This window comes from Ananas comosus, linkage group 10, assembly GCF_001540865.1.
Source record: "Ananas comosus cultivar F153 linkage group 10, ASM154086v1, whole genome shotgun sequence".
Taxonomy (NCBI): Eukaryota; Viridiplantae; Streptophyta; class Magnoliopsida; order Poales; family Bromeliaceae; genus Ananas; species Ananas comosus.
The window spans coordinates 11,584,378-11,607,010 of NC_033630.1; the positions used below are offsets into that span (position 1 = coordinate 11,584,378).

General features: G+C 39.7%; 1 long non-coding RNA gene and 1 pseudogene across 2 annotated transcripts; one reads left to right on the plus strand and one right to left on the minus strand.

The window, feature by feature from the left end:
- LOC109716860 lies at positions 13,678 to 15,252 on the minus strand. Of its 2 annotated transcripts, none has more exons than XR_002218066.1 (4): positions 15,225 to 15,252; positions 15,022 to 15,121; positions 14,640 to 14,945; positions 13,678 to 13,717 (listed from the first exon to the last, which is right to left on the minus strand). It is a non-coding gene; the product is annotated as an uncharacterized LOC109716860 (long non-coding RNA). The 2 variants fall into 2 exon arrangements; XR_002218065.1 differs by having other exon boundaries at positions 15,018 to 15,121.
- LOC109716237 lies at positions 18,338 to 22,309 on the plus strand (annotated as a pseudogene).

Here is a 22,633-nt window from a genome sequence, read left to right on the forward strand (position 1 = left end):
TTACATGCGTTAAAAATTAGAATCTATCAAAGTTGTTGGATTTGATTTGACATTGTATCATGAGCGTTGGATGGCGTTTTTTGTAAATTGGATATTTGCTGTATTTCACACATCTTCAAAAATCGATGTTGTAGATTAGATCTAACAAAATATTGATTTAATTTGGTTTGTTATTTTTGGGAAAAGACGAACCTTATTCGATTTTGGGCATGTTTTTTGTTGATTGATGGATGCAAACCAATTGTAGAACTTGCATATTTGGAAGAGTGTTCAAGTTTCTATTGATATATTTTTGCAGATTTTGAATTACTGAATCATAGATATGATTTTTTGAAGTTTATACCCTTTTTTAAAAAAAAAAAAAAAAAATTTACTGTTCGTGCACAGCGTGCTCAGGGACCGCGGTTCCGCGGGCACGACGGGTCCGCGGGCCTGTTGTGTTCCCTGTAGGCCCGCCGAAGGCCTTGGACCGCGCAGACGCGTGAGGGACACGTGCATGGCTTCGGTCAGCCTGCGCAGGCCCGGGGCCATTGGGCGGTCCGCGCAGCCGCGCGCGTGCAGGCACTGGGCCCAGCAGCCCACGCGGGCCGCCCATGCGCGCGGGCTGGCGGCTCGGCCTTGTAGGCCACGCGGGCCGCCCTTGCACTCGGGCTTGCGACGCTGCCCTGTAGGCCGCGCGGGCCGCCCATGCGCACGGGCTGGCGGCGCGGCCCCGTAGGCCGCGAGGGCCGCCCTTAGGCCGCGAGGGCCGCCCTTGCGCGCGGGCTTGAGGCGTGGCCCCGTTGGCCGCTCGGGCCGCCCTTGCGCGCAGGCTGGCGGTGCAGCTCCGCGGGCCGCGCCGGCCGCGCGCACAGGCTGGCCGCGCAGAGGCCCCACAAGGGGAGCTGCAGCCCGCAGGGGCCAGCAGGAAATTTTTTTTTTCTTCGTTTTTTCTGTACTTTTTTTTATAAAATTGTTTAAGCATTTTATGCTTTTTTGATGGCTAAATATGCTTTTGTGATATATATGACGCATGCATTTATTATGTTTAATGCATATTAAAATTTTATGATGCTTTTATGATGTATGAATAAATTTTTTTCTATGCATGCCTTGTCAAGTGGGTTTTTTTAATTTTGGTAGAGTAAATTTATATGTTTTTACTATCAAATATTTTGTGCATCTTAATTAAATAATTAAAAATTTTTTTGACATATGGTGTGTGATGTGATTATGAGCATAGCAAAATTTTTCTTTACGCATGTATGATCTAATTTTTAATTTATTTAATTAGAGATGCGGCAAAATTAAATATATGTATCGTGTACTAATTCTAAAATATCCTTTTCTGCGCATTGCATGAACAATAAGTGAAATTTAATGGCCTCCAAGCAAATTGTTACGGATTTAAACAAGGGCGAGAAATTGGATGGTGATAATTATGATATTTGGCACCGTAAAATTCAATATGTTCTCGCTGAGCAAGAAGTCCTGGAAAACTTGAGTAATAAAATGGACCAACCCACAGAGGGCAACAGTGCCCAAGCTCGTCGAGATATGGAAGCCTATAATAATTGGCTCAAAAAGGATCGCATTGCTCGCATCACGTTGCTGAGCAGTATGCAGAATGATCTCTTGTGCGAGTGTGAGCAGTATCCAACTGCATATGACATGTGGGAGGCTCTCAAAGCAAAATTTGGTGCAACTTCGGCCACAAGGTTGCGCAGTCTGACTATGCGGTTTGACAGTTATAAGAAACGTGTCGATCAGACTATGAAGCAGCACGTTAGAACAATGTCAAACATGATTCGCGAGTTAAAGTCAGCTAGCGGCACCTTGACTGATGAGCAGCAGATCCAAGCTACGATTCGCTCTCTTCCCAATTCGTGGGAACATATGCGAGTAAATTTGACCCATAACGATAATATCAAAACTTTTGAGGATGTTGCGCGGCATTTGGAGTTGGAAGAGGAGCGCCTTGAGGCTATTAAAACTCCAACTGCCAATGCTGCTGAGTCAAACTTTCGCAGGACATCTGGGTTCAAGTGAAAGAGGACTACTGGGGCTCAAAATTGTAGCGGATCCGCGCCTAAGAATGCGAAAAACACTAAAAGAAAGAGAAGCAAACGAGGTGGCAAGAAAGACAAGTCAAAAATGACTTGTTTCAATTGTAATCAGCTGGGACACTTCGCTCGTGATTGCACTGAGCCGAAGAAGGTACAACTCTATCCCGATTCTCGCTCTTTTGTTTCTTCTAACACGTTTGTTGCTGAATCTCTCCCTGTGTGGATTGTAGACTCAGGAGCAACAGACCACGTAGCGAGGGATCGGATGGGATTTGTCGAGTACCGTCGCGTGCCTGCTGGGAGCAGAAGAGTATACATAGGGAATGATTCAAGTGTCGATGTGTTAGGCGTTGGCACATACAAGTTGATCATGCAAGGTGGTCAAACTTTATATCTACATGATGTACTTTATGCTCCAAGAATTCGGCGGAACTTGTTTTCTATTCTTGCTATGCTACAGTTAGGCTTTTCTTTTCGTTTTGAGAGTGATGTAGTTAAGATTCATCTTGGAACTATTTATTATGGAAGAGGTTTTATGTCGAATGGTTTTATGGTTTTGGACATTGATTATAATATTAATAATAGTGATTCTTTTTCCCTGCTATCTTCTGTTGAGAATGATCACAATGTTTCAGTTAAATGGCATGCACGTCTTGGTCATATTGGGCAGGATAGAATGACTAGATTAGTTAGAGACGGGTTATTGAGCTCGCTCACTAAAGTCGACCTACGCACTTGTGAACATTGTTTAGCGAGAAAAGCGACCCGAAAACCATTTAATAAAGCTTCAAGGGCAGAATTTCCTTTACAATTAATCCATTCCGACATTTGTGGCTCAATGAGTGTGAGGGCAAGACATGGTGTTTTTTACTTCATCACATTTATAGATGACCATACGCGCTTCGGTCATGTTTATCTGATCTCCCATAAGTCTGAAGTATTGGATTGTTTTAGACGTTATATTAATGAGGTTGAGAATCAGTTAGATATGAAAATTAAATGCTTAAGAACTGATCGAGGCCGCGAGTATCTATTTGAACAATTCAAGAAATTATGTGATGAAAAGGGAATAATCAGACAACTGATAATTCCTGGCACTCCGCAGCAAAATGGTGTAGCGGAGAGAAGAAATCGCACTTTGCTTGACATAGTTAGGTCAATGATGGCGCAAGCAAATTTGCCTGTCTCCTTTTGGGGAGACGCATTGTTAACTGCTGCCTACATTCTTAATCGTGTACCCTCCAAAACAGTACCTTCCACCCTTTATGAATTATGGACAGGCAGGAAACCAAATTTGGAGCTCCTGCGTCCTTGGGGTTCGGCAGCTTATGTATACAATACTTCTCACAAGGATGGAAAGTTGGGTCCTAGAGAAAGGAAGTGTATCTTTATAAGATACCGTGACCACTCTAAGGGATACGTGTTCATCGGAAAGCAGCCTGATGGAAGTGTGACTGAGATTGAGTCACGAGATGTTCAATTCCTCGAGGAGGATTTTCCTTACAGAAGTGAGGTTCGAAATGAAACTGAGTTCCATGAGATGGATGACTCTGACATTGGCGCTTCTATTCACTCAGTTGAGGCAGAGGAGGCGACTCCGATACCTCCTGGGGATAGTGGGAGCGACTTACCTTTAGATGTGGAGCCTCAACTTCGTAGGAGCGCACGCGTAGGCATTCCCCGTCGTCGTTTTGAGATTGAGGGGGAAGCTTTCATGGTTGCTGCACATGATGATGATGAGCCTAGATCCTTCCAAGAGGCTCTCTCATTACCTACCCATAAGGAATGGATAGATGTAATGATGGAAGAAATAGAATCGATGAAGTCAAATCATGTCTGGGACTTGGTTGACTTGCCACAAGGGCGCAAAACAATTGGGAATAAATGGGTTCTCAAGATTAAGCACAAGGCAGACGGTTCTATCGATAGGTACAAAGCTCGCCTGGTAGCAAAGGGTTTTACCCAACGAGAAGGCGTTGATTACGAGGAAACCTTTTCGCCTGTCGTGAGGTTTGCTTCGATCCGCTTAATCTTGGCCATTGTCACAATTTGGATTTGGATCTTTACCAAATGGATGTTAAAACTGCATTTCTCAATGGAGAACTGGATGAGGAGATCTATATGGATCAGCCTACTGGCTTCTCTGTAAAGGGTGAGGAGCATAAAGTTTGTAAGCTCCGACGATCCATTTATGGATTGAAGCAGTCTTCGAGACAGTGGTATATTCGATTTCATCGAGCCATCACTGAAGATGGGTTTACGATGATTGAAGAAGATCACTGTGTGTATGTTAAACGGTCCAAAGAATTTTTTCTAATCCTTTCTTTATATGTGGATGACATCTTATTGGCCGGGAATAATAAGGAGATGATTGTCGCCACTCAGACGTGGCTGTCCTCTAATTTTGAAATGAAGGACATGGGTAAAGCGAATTATGTGCTCGGAGTTAAGATCCTATGAGATCGTTCAAAGAAACTTTTAGGTCTGTCTCAAGAGACTTACCTAAGAAAAGTTTTAGAACGATTTCAGATGCAAAATTGCAAACCCATTGACACTCCTATTGCTAAAGGTGAGAGTTTGAACCTTAAACAGTGCCCTAAAACTTCTGAAGAGAAGGACAAGATGAATCGGATTCCATATGCTAATGCGGTCGGGAGCCTGATGTATGCTATGATGTGTACTCGGCCTGATATATGCTATGCCGTGGGCTTGGTTAGCCGTTTTCAGTCCAATCCGGGATTGGACCACTGGAAGGCTGTTAAAAGGATACTTCGTTATCTCAGAGGTACGATAGATTATATGCTGTGCTATCAAGGTACGGATTTACGTCTCATCGGTTATAGCGATGCGGATTGGGCTGGTGACCTATATGAGCGTAAGTCGACCTTAGGATATGCGTTCTTACTTGGCAATGGCGCCATAACTTGGAGTAGTAAGAAACAGACCTGTATAGCTCTTTCCACCATGGAGGCGGAGTTCGTGGCGTGTTCTGCAGCAGCCCAGGAGGCTATATGGTTGAGGAGGTTTCTTCGAGATATTGGGATTGTCACTTGTACTTCCGTTCCTGTGACGATCTATTGTGACAGTATGGTAGCGATTGCATACACGAAGGACCCGAAATATCATGGCAAGACAAAGCACATCGACTTAAAGTATCACTTTGTTCGTGAAGCAGTGGCGCAGAAAGAAATAATCCTGGAACACATCTCTACGAGTCGCATGGTTGCAGATCCTCTGACTAAGCCTATTGTTAGAGAATTCTTTTTGGCTCATGTTAGAGCTCTTGGACTTCGTAGGATTTGATTGTGTAGACAGTCGATTATTTTTTTGTAATTTCTTGGTTATTTAATTACAAATTATTATTTTGAAAAAGATATTTGGTAAGATTAATACACGTGCATATATTTCCTATATTGTTATAGAACTGATTGATAGTATGTCACAGGCTGATTGGCCCTCTCACACGGGCAATCATTCTTTTCGGCGCTGTAGAGAGCGAGCGAAAATTGAGACCTTAATGAAGGCCGCCTTGGTTGGCACCAAGATGAGGTCATTAATGGGACCGCATACGAATAGTCCCACGATTCGTATGGCCTGCGTATTGAGAGCCGGATGTGAGCTCACCGTTTGACGCTTGAGATAGCGAGCAAATGGAGAACTCAGGCTAGACACTCCGGGAGTGACTGAGCTAAGATCCGTATGACATTGAGAAAGACATACGCTTATTGGATTCTCTGTCATAGCATGTATTTCATACTACATGTGCTAGGCGACTAAATAAAGAAGATGAGTGAATGGATCTCTGCTTCCTCATCGTGTGAGTTCTTACGGGCATTTTTTTGAGACAATGTCTTATATATGATAGATGCCCTTAGTAACTTTTGACTATGTCATTAAGTGAAAGAATTGATGTTGCTACTTTGGCATGTTTCCTACGGCTATGAGTGATGCGGCTTTATGGGGCATTGCTGGGAAAGCAATCAGTTCTCAACTCAGTGGCATGAGGGCTCAAGGAAGACTAGTTGAATTACATTAAAACACTTTGACTCATTATCGACAGGTTGTATCGCTTCAGTATAGCGAAACAATCATGAGTATAGTGTCATAATATGCGCAATTGCGGTTAGCATGGCTCTTTGAGGGATTAGAGATGCTGAACCTGATGTAATTCAATGGTCTAGGGCATCACGAGTCTAATATTTTTTTCTTTTTTTGAGGGTTGATGTCTCTATGCTGGCCGGATGCGGTTTCTAGTATAGAGCTCCCAAAATACAGGTTGACTCGGCGGTTGCACTGTTCATTTTCCTGTATGAATAGAATTAATAGTGGTGTGATGTTGAGGAAGTGGTTACGATGGCATCGATCCCGTCATGTGCGAGTGGGAGATGTTGGCATTCGGTTAAATCGAATCGGGTACGCCCATAAGCGGGTTCGATCCGACGGATATTATGTTATTTAATTTGATTAGGATTAATCTCGCTTTCAAATTGAAAAGCTAATTAGAGATAAATCTAATCATATTAGGATAACAAATAATAACCGATTTGGCCTTATCTCTAACGCTATTAGGTTTTTGGAATCCCTTATAAATAGACGGGCGATCCCACATAAAACGAACGAACAAAAAAAGAGAGAGAATAAGAAAATAATAGAGAGAAACCACATCCTCCATTGACCTATTATTCTAGAGGGACTTGCACGGTAGATTTGCGATCGCGCTCGTTTGTAGTTCGATCCACCGCGAGTTCGGAGAGTTAGAAGATTTTCAAAGAAGTTTCAAGGACACGTAAATCAATCTATCCGATCCGGCTCAAATCGCTTCCGCAAAAAGGTACGAACCGATAACTGCCGCTGCGTTCTACAGTTGGAAAGGCTTGAACAGAGAAGGAGAGAGTTGCAATTCTATCTGAATGTTAAGATAAAGTCATGTCATGTGGCCTCTAAATCTGCAGAGACTCATTAGACAAGTCAATAGTTGACCCTCTATCATAGAGAATAGTTGAACGAAGACTTGACTAGTAGTTGTGGCTTGTTGCTTGGATTTTTGTTAGTCTTTTCACTCCAGTGGACTTCGGCAGATGCCCAATTCCACTCATGTCTGCATCACAAATGAAACTTGTCCAAGATAATGGAGGCAAAGAAATGGAATTTGCTAAAATTTTCACCTTTCTTTTCAGTCTAAATTTTGTCACACAACTTTGCTCTTCTGAACAGAAGATGTCTGGAAATTTTTGCACCTTTTGGAGTTCAGATTAGACACCATTCAAGTCTAGCTGCTTGACTTCATATGGATAGTGATTCCTTCATAATTGTCGGATAATCCATAATACATGGATGCTGTTGCAAGCCGTGTCTGACGGGTATTGGATGCGGGACACACAGCGGACGTGTGAATGCCGTGTTCGAATAAACTATGTAATAAGAAAAAGAAAGACGCGGAGAGGACTTGCGTGTGATGTGACAACTGAGACCTCTCCAGAGGAGTGTGAATTCCATGAGGTGACTATTTAGGATGTAACAGTACACATCATACAAAAAACTATATTTAGTGATTAACATTTTAAAATTAAAACTTTCTTTTGAATGTGAACTTACAAATTCTGATTTGATATATTTATATTTAGCCTCTGATAACTGCTGCCGCAAGCTTAAATGAATGTAGATGAGATCGCAAAAGGGAAGCTGCTTCTCTTTTAAGAAAGGAAAAAAGAAGAAAACAATCAAAAGAGATCTCAAAACTACTACAGGAAGCTAAAATATAGATGAGCTGTCTGAAGTTACAGACATCGGACTCGTAAGATATTACGCCGAAGCTCCTCGAATTCAATTCCGGAGCCATGTATCCTATAGTCCCTCTTGTAGTCCTTTGGATACAACTTTGCCAGCCCGAAATCTGAAACTTTCGGAATGAAATTGCGGTCTAGGAGGATGTTATGCGGCTTTATGTCGAAGTGCAGAATCCTCATATTGCACCCTTGATGCAAGTAGCTGATCACGCGAGCAATACCCAAAGCTATATCATTGAGCTTTCTCTGTATATTATTTTTAATTATGTTTTCATTTTTATTTTTCTCGAGGCCCAGTGGCTTCAGTTTGTAGTCCAGTTCATATTCTAAATGAATGAAGCGGTAGCATGCTACCTTTCTCTCTCTCTCAAAAAAAAAAGAATCCGACAGCGTCCACTGATTTCTTTGCTCTCCACAACTTGTGGGCCAAGAAGAGGAAAACTGCTAATGGTGCAGAGACAAACCTGCCAAGTATTATAAGTCCTGCATGACATCTAACTTATTTGATCAATGATCAATGTTTCTTCACAATGTGAAAGACAAGTTTTCTCTTGCTGCAGTAACTCAGATGCCTCTGAACTCATCTTTTGCTTTTCATTATGCAGAATTCAAAGGCTTGGAATACCGAAATATCTCTATCTATTTTGAAATCAACCCCGTCCTTCAGGATCTGGAAAAGATCTGTCGTGTGATCCTCTACGATGTTTCCTTTCGCATTTTCCTGCCCTGAACTCAGAAATAGGAGTCGTAACTGAGAAATTCGCTTGACTGACTCACAATGCAGACATACATAGTCACCATACTGAAGAGTTATTCGCGTTCAATTTTCTACTGGTTTGTGCAATATTGAGAATTTTCTACTCTTATTTTGCTTTCAGAAAAGACGAAGGTGTATACGTTGAATGGCGGATGCGGAAAATTATAGCATGGTGATAGCTCCATAAATCAATTTGGCTTCTCACCACTTTTTATTTGATTCTATTCCTTTCTTTGCATTCACACATGTTCAGTGATTTCGCATATTTTCCGGTTTCTTAAATCCCTTCTTTCTTATTTCGAGGAAGCTTCCCTTCTTTCTTGATTCGATGTGAATTATATATATCTCATCACAATTCAACTGTGATGTTCTTGTAATTTTACTGATGATTCTCAAATTTTTCGTCAGTTGGAAAAGTGTGATCAATAGTTTATTAAAAGAACCTTTAGGCCTCCGAGCAATAGGATTTTCAGATTGGAGAATTTAGGCATCTCTTTGTTTCTGAACTTTCACTTACCATGAAATGATCTGATATTTTCCTCATTATTTCTCTTACTTCAGTTTAAAAATCTGCAGCCACTTTCATTTCCAGCCTTAAAATGACCGCTGTTAGTTAGCGAACTCGCTCGGATTACTTAATTCTGAACAGAAAGAAAACCAGATGAGTACTTTTTTAGACAATTTGAATGTTCTGCTCGACGCCAAACAATTCAAGCACTAGATGAAATAAGTACTGTTTCAAACAAAATTCGGAACTAAATGAATTTTAAGGTTAAAGATAAGTACTGTCTCAGCTGTAAATTTTGCATCTTTTTTGTTCAGAAATTTTGATTGGATCATGAAATTCGGTAGGACTTTGCCTCTATTGCTTTGGATTAATATGTTTTGCCTCCTCTTAATTTCATTTTTCATCTCCCACTGCTTTGTTTACATTCCATCTACTTTATCCTCTGTTTTAGTCTGAGTAAACATTTTCCCCAGTTTCTTCAGAAACTCAGAAACCTGTCCAACATCATGTTCATTTCAAAAAAATGTATTTGTTGGTAGTTTGAATTTGCGAAGTTTATGTAAAAACCCTCAGTAATCTTGTGCCATTTAAAATTTTATGCATCTATCTTTAATCGAAGGATTTGAATGTTCCTTGGAAAAATCAATTTTGGGTTCGATTCGGGTTCGATCGGATAGTGTCTACGTCAATCAAACCGGACGGGGCGGCTCGGAGGGCGGAAGTGATCTTTCCATGGGCCTTATCTTGCGAGTTTCGACCCATACCTGGCCCGTGGGCGCCTCATCATGTCAATGTTGCATTGCGGTGCAGGTCGTGTTGTGATCGACTATAATGACAGAACCTGCTAGTAATAATATCTCGTTGGATCCAGACCACCAGCCCAATTGATTAAGCACAGTTATTATTACTAGAGTATATGGCCTCTTACCTTGACGTATTCGTCAAGTCCAAATCGAATCACAAAAATAAAGACTATAATTATCCACCCTGATGTCTTAATTAGTTTCAAATTTGATCATAGACATATGGACCATAATTATTTGGTATTTTTGATACCAAATGTAATGATCCAACTCACTGGCAGTAGTAACTATGTTGGACCTAAACCACCAATCCAAAATATTTAAGCCAAATTACTATTATTAGGATCTATGATATCTTATATATATATCCCATCATAATTCATTTTCATCTAATATGAGAATATTGGAATGTCACATCAACTATATATACTGGGCCCTATAATTGGGCCCTAAGATCTCCTATTTGTCTAATTTTCGTAATTGATTAAATTAATATAATACAGCCATATATACATTTGGGAAGAGCCCATAAGCTTTATATAGAGAAAAAGAGAGTGCGATCGCTCTCAAGGTTTAGGAGAAGAGTCGACATTATGAACCGGATTGATTGAAGCTCTTGGGTGTGTTCTTAATACTCCATGTTGCTTTTTTTCTCTTCAAAAAATCAACATTGTTCTCATTAAAAGGGTCTATTCGTCGACGTGGGAGCATTGTGGTCCATTTTGTTTGTGTGGAAACAAAAATGTTTGGTCAAACGGTGTGCCAAGAACATTAGGAAATTTGACATCGCTCTGTAGCAAAATTTGAAAGTTCGCAATTCGTTCTGATATACTGGTAAAATAAAATTCACTAATTAAGAGAAATTACATCTGATTCCTTTTCTACAACAAATTAGTTTCAATCCGAACTTACTTTCTGAATCTCTCACTTTTTTTCTTATTTTTTATAAACCTAAAAGACTTCTCTCTTCTTTTTTTTTCTTTTTTTTTTTCTCTATGCACTCACGTACTAGATCTAGATGCATGCACTCAACCATGGCAAACTCTCTCCCTCTCCCTCGTATGATACTAACAATTAGGCCCCGTTTGGATATTGGATACCCTAAGAACATAGCATAGTTAAGCTATGCTACACTGGTAGAAAAATTATCCTATGAAGCGTTTAGGAGAAAAAAAAATTACGTAATTTTTGGAGTATAGTTAAACTATACTCCAAAAAATGGAGTAAAGTTATAATCCACTATAATCAAAGGAAAATAACTTCACCATTCTTGGGCAAAAATGCATCAAGTTTTAACTTTTAAATTTCAACATAGATTTCAAATTTTAAAATTTAAAATTTTAAAATTAAATTTAGATTTTTATATTTAAATTTTTAATTTTCAAATTTTAAATTTCAAATTTAAAATTTAAAATTTAAAATTTAAATTTTCACATTTCACATATCAAATTTTAAATTTTAAATTTCATTGAAATTTTAAATTTTAAATTTTGACTTTAATTTTAAAATTTAGAGAAATCTCGTGAAATTGTAAAATGCGCATCCAAACAGTTTAAAAGTTGAATCCATGGACTTTTTTAGAGTTACAGAATTTCCTATTTCATTTGGACCAAAACCACAGTTTATAAAATCCGTAGAGATTTTTTATTCTGCATCCAAATAGGCCCTTAAGAGTTTACCGACCGCCCCTAGAGCAAGTGGCAAAGAGCTTGGTGGTTGGTACCTGAGGTTCCAAGTTCGAATCCTAGTTGATTCACATTTCCAGCTAAATTTATTTCTAAATAAAATAATAGGAGTGGATAGCGTGCTACCTAGCTCTCTCAAAAAAAAAAAAAACAATTAAGAGTTTCAACTTTTGGCCGTACCCTTCTTTGGATAAAAAATTGCATATTACAGAGAGCTAGACAGAAAAACCGATTGTCTTTAAATAATAGGAGTGGGTAGCGTGCTACCTATCTCTCTCAAAAAAAAAAAAAAAACAATTAAGAGTTTCAACTTTTGGCCGTACCCTTCTCTGGATAAAAAATTGCATATTACAGAGAGCTAGACAGAAAAACCGATTGTCTTTAGTACAAATGGCAAAGGACTTGATACTCGGTACCTGATGACCCAAGTTCGAAGCCTAATTACTCACATTTCAGGTAAGTTTATTTCTAAAAAAAATTCTCTCTCTCTCAAAAAAAAAGAAAAAAAAAATAGAGCTACCTATATATAAAGCTCTACTAAAACGTACCCCAATTTTTGTATAATTAGGATTCCTATTCTAATTAATATTTTAAATTCATATTTAATTTATCTTTAATAAATTTAAATATTTATCCTAATTTATCTAAGATTCCGCTACAAATCTAACGAAATCCTGACACTAATTTTTCCTATTTGTCAAAGCACTTTGCTAAAATTTCTCCAATAAAACTGTCACGCCCCGGAATACACGTTTCCCGGGCACGTCGACAAATCCGCCGTATACAAAGGAATTTCCCCTGTATACGAAGCGACAGCTGTACCTGTAAATCAAACACTACTACGAACAGTAGTAGAGAGCTGCTAGAGAAAATAGAAGCTAAACAAACTGAGTTTCATATACATAGTTCAAATNCCAGGGGTACCTGCTCCCCCTCTGGAACGAACAGATCCTCGAATAACTTCTCCATCGCACTGACCCATCCCTCAACAATCCAGGCCTCAGTGCCTCTGCCATCGAAGATCGGTGGATCAAATCGGCGAAAACGAGCTAACCTCTCCGTCCATCGCTCTTGCTCGGCCTCAGTCAACGGTACAGGCCCCCTGGCAGGCGCAACTGGCGCTACTGGAACTGCTACCGACGGAGGAACTGCTGCAGCTGGTGCGGTCACTGGAGTAGTCGGGGGTGGCACTGGCGACTCTGGTACTCTCGGTGCTGAACTCGGTGGCTGAGCTATCCTCTCACACAACCTCTGCAACAACTCTCCCTGCTGCCTCGTCACCTCAGTCAGGGCAGCCAACTGTGCACTCAAATCTGGGGATGCACTCGCCTCCGGTCGGGCCCTCTGCTCTACAACTGGGGGTGCACTCGCCTCTGCCTGCTCTGGCATCTCGGGAGATCTAGCACGATCCTGCGCCAACTGCGCACGCTCCCGCAACGACGGTCGGCCTCGGCGACGATACATAGCTGAAAGGAACAAATCGGGGTCAGATACAACAAAACACTCTCGACCCAATCAAACGAAAGTCTAGAAGGCGGCCCCTGTTTCTCCTCAAAATTATGTCGTCTGCAGCCAACATAATTTCTCAGGCCGAAACAGAAACTCCTTCAGTCACTCACTCTACTCTACTCTACTCTAAGAGGAGTTAAAACAAATAATCATTGACTTTCGCAATAAGATTACGCCTCTCACGTCTTGCTTCCCTAAGGTTTGCCAAACTTAGGTTTCCTAGGTCCCAACGACCTACAGCAAAGCTCTGATACCAACTTAATCTGTCACGCCCCGGAATACACGTTCCCCGGGCACGCCGACAAATCCGCCGTATACAAAGGAATTTCCCCTGTATACGAAGCGACAGCTGTACCTGTAAATCAAACACTACTACGAACAGTAGTAGAGAGCTGCTAGAGAAAATAGAAGCTAAACAAACTGAGTTTCATATACATAGCTCAAATCCAAAATACAAAGCTACTCGCACTGGCGAGTTAAGTCCACTATGTACATAAACTCGAAATAAAACATCTACCTGCAGTAGGGGCACCTCTAGCTCAGCACGTCGGGTAGGGCTCTAACTCGCGACGCCCTTGCCTCGATCCTGATCCGCGGAAGGCGCAGCAGCCGAAACCTGTGGCTCTGCAAAACAGTGGTAACAACTGGGCGTGAGAACTACTGTAAAAACAGATAGTCCTCAGTGGGTACCGCCCAAAACAACATCGGTCCACCCACTAAGTCTACAGAAGGGAGCAGGAATAGTAGTAAAATGCAGGAATAAAGTCTACCGCTATCAAACACTACACTATCATGCTCTACACCGACCAACTGTAGAAAAATATCCAACCTGACCCAATCCAATCGGGACTGTAAGCATACCCGTCCCCGGGACTGTGAATACACCCGTCCCTGCCCTGTTGCGACTATCTAGCTCTATCCACACTAACTGGTCCGTGGAGAGTAAGTCCAACTGGCATGAGCGACACCAACGCGAAAGCACAAAGCCTGACTCCGGAGTGGCACTCGTGGGCGCTACCCAACCGAGTATGCAGCGTATCTCTGTCGAGCTCAAATCAGGCTCCAACTAGCCAAAGTCAAATAATCGACTCAAATTGGTCTATCAACCAACATGTAACGTGCCCTCGGCACAATCTGACGCCAAAAAGGCGATACGGGTCCACCGTCAACTCTGACGGCACCCAACAGTCCGAAACGACCTGAACGACCCTGTAAAAATTCATCGGCGAACCAGCACGAGTGTAAATACATTCTAAACTACCTGGAGTACTCGTCTCGAAGAAACTGCGACAGTACAATTTTCTAACGGCCCCTAGAGCTAAATCAGGTAGTTAAATCTGGTGACAGGTCCAAATCGCAGGTTTTCTCCTAATTCACTTTCCAAGTCCAACATGTATAATCTACTAAATTTATTACCACATGCTCCAAATTCAGATTTGCAATCAATCAATTAATCCATGAATTCGAGCTAGAATAGAATACCAAAAATTGAGTTCTATACATGTCGACGATTATGAACTTAGAAGTCAAAACCGATGTAACCCACCTCTCAAGCAACTCCTGGCAGCGAAGAAAGTGGCCCGGATCCAAAATGATCCCTCGCTGGTCCGTCGAAATCCCCGGTTCTCCTGCCGCGAAGAAGTAAATCCATTTACACTTAAAATCACGAAATCTGCCCAGAAACAGCAGCGAAGAAAGTGTTTAATCCGACCAAGCTAATCTTATCCAAATTCAGCAAACAAGGGTTCCGAATCTTCGTCTCAGAGTCACGAATCCAATGGTCCAGGTTTTGCTGAATTCCGACGCTCCTACGCAGAGAACTGGCCAGAATACGAAACGTCGACGCTGGAACCTGCGGAACAGCATCTCAGAAATCTGCTCGGCAAACAGCAGCCTAGTAAAACTAGGGTTCGACAGGGCAAACCTACTCCAAAAATCGCGATCTTGGGCTCAGAATCTTCGTCTCGAAGTCGCGAATCTAGCACGCCAAGTTTCGTCGCGTTTCGACACTCCTACACAGAGAATGAGCTGAAATACAAACAGTCGACGGTGGATTTCAGCAAGGCAATCACAATCCGAGTAGAAGTAGTAACACTAGCCCAAAAATCCAGAAAAAGGCTGAATCACCCACCTCGACAGCGTCGAACCTCGGCGCGACGTCAAGAACAGCGAAGACGCTCCCTCGCCCGGCCTCCTTGTAAAGCTCCGGCAACAAGCGCGCTCGAATGGCTCGCGGCGCGACGTCGGCGACGAAATCCCCCAAACCGTACACCCAACCGGCCTAGAGTGAGAGAGGGAGGAAGGAGATGGTGAAAACAAGCCTAAACTCTCTCTCTCTCAGCTCAATCCACAGGTAAATAGAGAGAGAGAAAGTGGGTGACATGAACGAGGTGGAATTTTACTAATTTAGCCCTCCACCAACTCCCTTGTACCGGTACACGGGATCCTGTACCGGTACAAGAGCCAACCCGAGAGCAGTTGAGCTGTTTCGCGCTGGTTGTACCGGTACAGCCACCAAGCTTGTACCGGTACAGCAAGCAGAAAAAAAAACTGCTGTTTGCAGAATTCTTCGCGATAAGCTGCCCTCGCGTCGCACGGAGTCCGTTTTACGTCTATTTGACGTCAACGCGACTCAGACTTGTCCCGACACTCTCCAGAGCTGTCGACAAGCCTACACAGTCAAACACCAGGGATCTCACAAAAACAAAAGATGAAAATCACCAAAATATGCATGCTTCGAATTCTCCTACCTTGTCTACTGTAGCACATCCACATATTAGACCCCACATGTGGTGTGACGCATAAAATGGACTCCCCACCTAATTTGCCAAGCTACCAACAACACCACATGCAAAATCCAAAGCATATATATATAGAACAAACCATGAACGCTACAAAAGCCTAACTTATCTCAACTAAGGGCTCTACCTTTCTCAGGAGCGATTCTTTTATATATAGCCACAGCTCCATGGAGGTGCAAAGTGTTCTACACATGAACAGTGGAGTTGGCGACATCAGCTATGCCGAGAATTCTACCATTCAAGTTAATTTGAACCTACACCCTTCTACATATATGTATATATATATAGTGCTTGTTTGGTCAGATTAATTGGAGTTTGTGTAGAATAACTTTTATGAGAAGAGCTGTTGGAAGCTATTATTATGTAAAATCCTTCCAAACGCTTTTCGCTTAAGCCTAAATAGAAACTTTAGTTTTATCATTTGGGCTTAAAAGTTTATCTTGGCCTTTTACCTTCACTAAAGAACATACCTATATATGTTATATATTTGACTTTGCTTTCCAAATATATACATATTTCTGCATGCATGTTTATGTATCTGTGGAAATTTACACAGAATATGTGCTTCTGTAACTTAGTTGGTAGTTGCAAGCATAATCTAAAATCCTAGAAAAATTAATTATTTGTGCATGTCCCTTATCAAGAATATCTATGAAAGTAGCTATTCCATACGTAAAATTTAAAAATATTCAAGTCCACGCCATGAGTCTATCTAAAGGTCTAGAATCTAGATGCGAGGGAATTAAAGTACTAAATATAAAAATATAGAAAATATCATCCTCTGTAAGTTTAAGTTTTTAAAAAATAACGATTATTTTATGTAATTTAATATAATACCAGAGTAAGAAAGTTCTGAGTTTGAGTCCTCATATCTTGGGTCTTTTAAAAAGTTTTAAGTCTAGATGTGAGATAGAGTACTGTTAAATATAAGAGAAATGATTCGGTACTTTTTTTAAAAAAAAATAAAAAAGATCTTAACCGTTGATTAATAAAGGGTAAAAATGTAACTTTAATACTTAGCAGGTAAAAGGATTATTTTATTCAAGATTAGTTTGGTAATTAAATAATACAATATTTAAAGAAATTTTAATTGAGGTCCTAAATTTATGCATTAATTAGCACTAATTTAGGAAATTAATTGATTAACCAAATTTATGCAATTATTAGGCATTAATTTAGGAATCTACTTTAAATGTTTTAGTGTTTCTTAAATTATGCATTAATTTAAATTATAGAAATTTTAGAAATAGTTTTATTTCTAAATACGATGAATTTAAATTTTAAAAATTAAATACTTAAAATTTAAAAGTGAAATTTAAATTAGAGGAATTTCATATTACTATTTAAAAACTAAATTTCTACCAAGATTTAAAATACAGTTTATTCCGACCAGCAGTTTAAAATGTAATGCATAAAAAACTTAAAGAGTAAGATTTCTACAACTAGATTTCTCTAGAGGAATTTATATTACTATTTAAATTTTAAATTCAATGATTTAAAAAGATTGAACCGATTGATTTGATTGATCAGACTTTGACCTATTCTATCAAGAATCTGATTTTAACCTATTGAACGCGAATAACATTAAGAACAATTTGGAACCCGTAAAGATAATAAATATTTTAAACAGATGATAATTTAACTGTTAGAGCTAATAAATATTTAAATATAATTTTAAACATATAAATTAAAAAGATTAGAATTATTGGTGAGAAAAAAATAGTTAGGAATTTGAATTCGAATCTCACTAACAATCACAAAACTATTTTCGAACTCGACGGATTTCCAAAATCCATATCCAAATTCAAACTCGACATTTTCTGAAACCCAAAACCAAACCTAAACCAGAAGACTAAAATTCAAACATTATTTTCTGTTTACCATATTTCAAAGTATTTATATGAAACTTAAATTTTAAAATATAAATTTGAATATAATATTAAATTTTAAATTAAAAGTGAAATTTAAATTAGATGAATTTTATATTACATTTAAAGTTTAAATTCAATGATCATATTGTCAAATCATTTGAAATTTTTTTAATATGAAATGCCAAATTATGAAAGGAAAGATAGAGAGAGAAAAAGGAAACAAAGAAAAAATAAAAATTTTAAAAATATAGTAGATATAAAATGACTAAATTGCCCATATATTAAAAGACAAAAATATTCTTTTTTGAGGTACCTGGTAACCGATACCTCTTTCAAAGTGACCTGCAATACTATTGCAGGTCACAATTTTAAAAAAACTAAATCTGAACCGTTAAATACGCGTGAATGAACGGTAACTACAAAAAAAAAGTATAGAAGCATTACTCTAAATATAAAATATAAAAATGGCATTCTCTTATGGATTAAGTTTTCAAAAATAACGATTGTTTCATATAATTTCACCTCTCTTTCTCTCTCGCTAACCAAAGTCTGAGATCCCTTTCAAGCAGAAGATGATAGCAAGCTTCGCGAAGACAGCACGGCAAGAGGCAGCCGTCGACTCATTCCGAGCAGCCATTTGCCCCACAAAGATGACTATCGCCGACCTGGGCTGCTCAGTCGGTCCGAATGTACTACAAATGGCCTCCGAGATCATCGAGGCGATTGCGCAGGCAAGCCATCAGCTCAACGCAGGCCACCGGAGATGCAAGTCTTCCTCAACGACCTCCCGGGAAACGATTTCAACACTCTCTTTAGCTTATTGCCTGAGTTTTATGAGCTTAGAGAAACGAAGTTGCAGGAGACTGACCAAGAACAAGTGCCTTGCTTCATATCAGGAGTTCCTGGATCTTTCTATGTGCGGTTGTTTGTGAGCAAAAGCTTACATTTTGTGTACTCTTCCAATAGCCTTCATTGGCTCTCCCAGGTTCACACTATAATCCCTTGTCCTTTTTCTACAACAATTTTTTTTTTTTTTCTATTATATCAATTTTATTGCATCTAAAATTAAATTATTGCATGCAAACTATATTTTATTGCAATAATTTTTGCCACAAGACTTATATATAGCAATGATTTGCCACAATTTTTGTGTTAAAATCGGAACGGCGAAAAATAGATTCAGAAAATAATTTAATGCAGAAAATAAAAAGAAAAGAGAAAAGAGCACACCGATATTTACGTGGTTCGGCCAACGGCCTACGTCCACGGCCTACGTCCACTGAATCAAAATTTTTTTTTTCTTTGCTTAAACTGAACCGATTATTATTGAGTGTATGCTCCCCCAAAGCAGTTTAAGTCTTCCATATGTTTTTTCTTTCTTTGCTTGAACCAAATCTTATTTTTCTTTTTCTTTACATGAATCGAATCGGGTCAATCTGTTGCATTGGGCCAAACTAGCCCAACTATTCCACATGTTTCCATCTTTGAGCCGGATTTTTTTTTTTTTTTTTTGCTTGAATCAAATCAATCACTGTCAAGTTTTTTTTTTTTTTTTTTTTTTTTTTTTTTTTTTTTTTTTTTTTCTGGCTTGATCTGAACTAGATTTTTTTTGTTTTGCTTGAACAGAATCGAGTCACACTCTATAGTGGGCGTGACCGTTCCTCTTCCTCTTTCTTCTACCATTACCTTCCTTCATCAATAAGATGAATCCCTACCCTTATCGTCGTTTTTTCTATTATCGTTTTCTCTTCCTTTGTCACTGACTTTTTTGTAATTATCTACCTGTTGCATTGCATGGATTATTACACTAGTACATATGTATTTCTAGTTGTTTCCTACTAAAGCAAATCTAAAAATATTTTTTTTTTTGAGAGAAAGGTAGCATTACCCACTTCATTTATTTAGCAGATGAATTTAAATACAGGGGTTGAGGCAACACGACCTCGGAAAACATTGAAGGCAACCAAAGCAAAAAAGACAAAAAAAAGCTAAAACAAAAAACTATAGAAAATTGATACTTGTACTCCTCACTCAAAACCAAGGCACTAAGAGCTGCAAAACGCAGTCGATTCCCTACTCACATCCCGTATTCATCTAATAGTCAAAAAAGGGTAACATGTCCACCAACAGGTTACGACCCTAGTTAGATCCCTCGCAGCAACTCCTTGGCGGCGGTCCCCAGCCAGAAGCTCACAGACACTCCTGACCTCCATCCCAGGCCCTGGGATGTGCCTACCTTCTAGGATGTCGTACATAAAAAATCTACTGATTACACATCAGACTAGCAGATGATCAATAGTCTCTAAATCGTTGCCGCGCATCACACACTGTTGATTCCCAAACCAAATCTAAAAATATTACATCTAAAATATTAGAAATCCTGTTCTTTAATTTAGTTGCTTAAAGTTTTACTCTCCTTAGATATAACTTAGTAAAAGCTTTAAAGTTGGTGTTTTTTTTTTGTCACAAAACGGATCTCAAAAAATTTTAATAAAAATATGGCCAAATGGGCCCTAAGATTTCTTCTTTTTTTTTCCTTTTTTGGCATACAAAACTTATAATAATCTCTACAATATCATTGTCTTTTTCAGGTGCCTCAAATGCAACTACAAGATGGAAGTGAAGCCCCCCTCAACAACAAGGGAAACGTCTACATATCACATACTAGCCCACCAAGTGTGTTTGAAGCATATAAGAAGCAATTCAAGAGGGACTTCTCCTTGTTCCTCAAGTGTCGTGGGGAAGAGGTGGTGGAGGGTGGCCACATGGTGTTGACATTCATGGCGAGGAGAAGCTCCGATCCCTTAGCCCCAATGGATTTTGATGGGTGGGAGCTTTTGGCAAAAGCACTCAGGGACATGGTCTCACTGGTATGATAGTTTTGTGACACCGCATTCATCTCATATCGCATAATATAGGAAAGTGTGAAGAGACTTCTATATGATGGGTACTCTATAGCTAATAACCGAGCTCAAATATTTTGAACCAGTGGTTTTATTCCAATAAATTATCAGTGTTAGCAGACTGGGTCTAGGGATGCAAATGGATCTGGATTGATAGAGCTCCTGTCTTGATCCCCCTCGAATGTAGTATATGTGAGAATAAGAAATGTAGAAAAATATAATTCGTTCCGATCCGTCAAAAATTTGCTCAAAATCGGGAAGGGGCGTCCCAATCCGGTCCCCGCATTCCCTTTCCTCTTTTAATCCGCTCTGATCTATCAAACTTCCACCAAAAATTTTCTCCTGTCCCGAATGAAGCAGTAAATAGGATCTAAAAATAGAATAAACATCAACTTGCCCCAAATCCATCTTGCCCTGCCCTAACAAGAAACAGACTGAGCGGGTGGTGGGGGCCCCTTCTGCCTCCAAATCCATCCTATTTGCGTCGCTATAAAGGTTGTTATAGTTGCATCCCTAGCAGGGTTATTATAATTGGTATCAGAGCTAATTTACTAGCCAAAAATATAGGGCGAGTTTCACATCGCCTAGTGATCTTTAACTATATGTGTGAAATCAAAGATATAGAAAAATATAACCCAACCCAATCCACAAAGGAAATGGGGCAGGAGGTGGGAGACATATATTTTCTTTTAATCCGTCCCGATTTATCAAAAATTTTTCAAAAATTTGCTTCTACCCCAATCTGCCTCGAATAAAATAGTAAGTGGCAGCTGAAAATAGGACAAAAGTTAATCCGCTCCAAATCCGCCTTGCCTGGGAGGTAGGGATCCCTCCCACCTCTGGACCTGTTTCTTCCCTAGCTAGGTCGTTAGAATTGATATCGGAGCTAGTTTACGAACCGAAAATATAAGGTGAGTCTCACATTGTCTGAAAATCTTTGGCTATATGCGTAATTAAGCTGACGATGACGTGAGAGCCCAAACTAAAGGGAGCCTATGACATCCTATAATAGTCCAACATTGGATAACATAGGAGAGTGAGGAGTTGATATGTGATGGACATACTGACCGTCCGTTTAGCAAGTGGCAAAGGGTTTGATGGTTGGTACCCGAGATCCCAAGTTCGAATCATACTTGATTCATATTTCTAGCTTAGTTTTCACATGAACTCTATTTCAATCCAAAGTACAGTTTTGATAAAACAAACAGGCCCTAGCATGCATGCATTATTTTCTAACTCTCTCATTTTTTTTTTTTCTTTTTTCATATGTAGGGCCTTACTGAAGAGGAAAAGGTGGACTCCTTCAACTTGCCCTGGTATGCACCATCTATGGAGGAAGTGAAGGATGAGATCACAATCCAAGGCTCATTTGCCATCAAGAAAATTGAACTCTTTGACATAAACTGGGATGATAATTCTCAAGAAGCCCCTCGAAATGATCACAATTACAACCCGGTGGCGAAAAGTACTCTAACAATGGCTAAGGCGAGTAGAGCTGTTCTTGAATCCATGCTCAAAAGCCATTTTGGAGAAGCAATTATTGAGAAGCTGTTTGAGAGATACTGCTTCTTGCTAGAGGAGTACTATTCTAAGTATAAAGCTGAAGTGACCAACATACTTATTGTTCTTGAGAGAAAGTAGAAAGTTTTCTTTCTTAAAATAAATATAAAAACCACAGGTAATATTTTCCGTGCACTTGATGTAAAAAAAGTTCTATAATTCAATATGTATACTTGTCATGGGGACCATATACATTTGATGACAAAAAGGAGCACAAATCCTAGCTGTAGAGTAGTTTGAAAACCAAAGGTGTAACTTGTCCTACAATAGTAGACTGCCTCAACAATGACAGGGAAGAAGATTGGAGACGAAGCTAGTCATATTCAGTGGCGAAAAGTGACGGGCTCGCGCGGGACACAAGATCCTTCGACATCGTTGGCTCCTCTATCTCATACTGCCTACAAC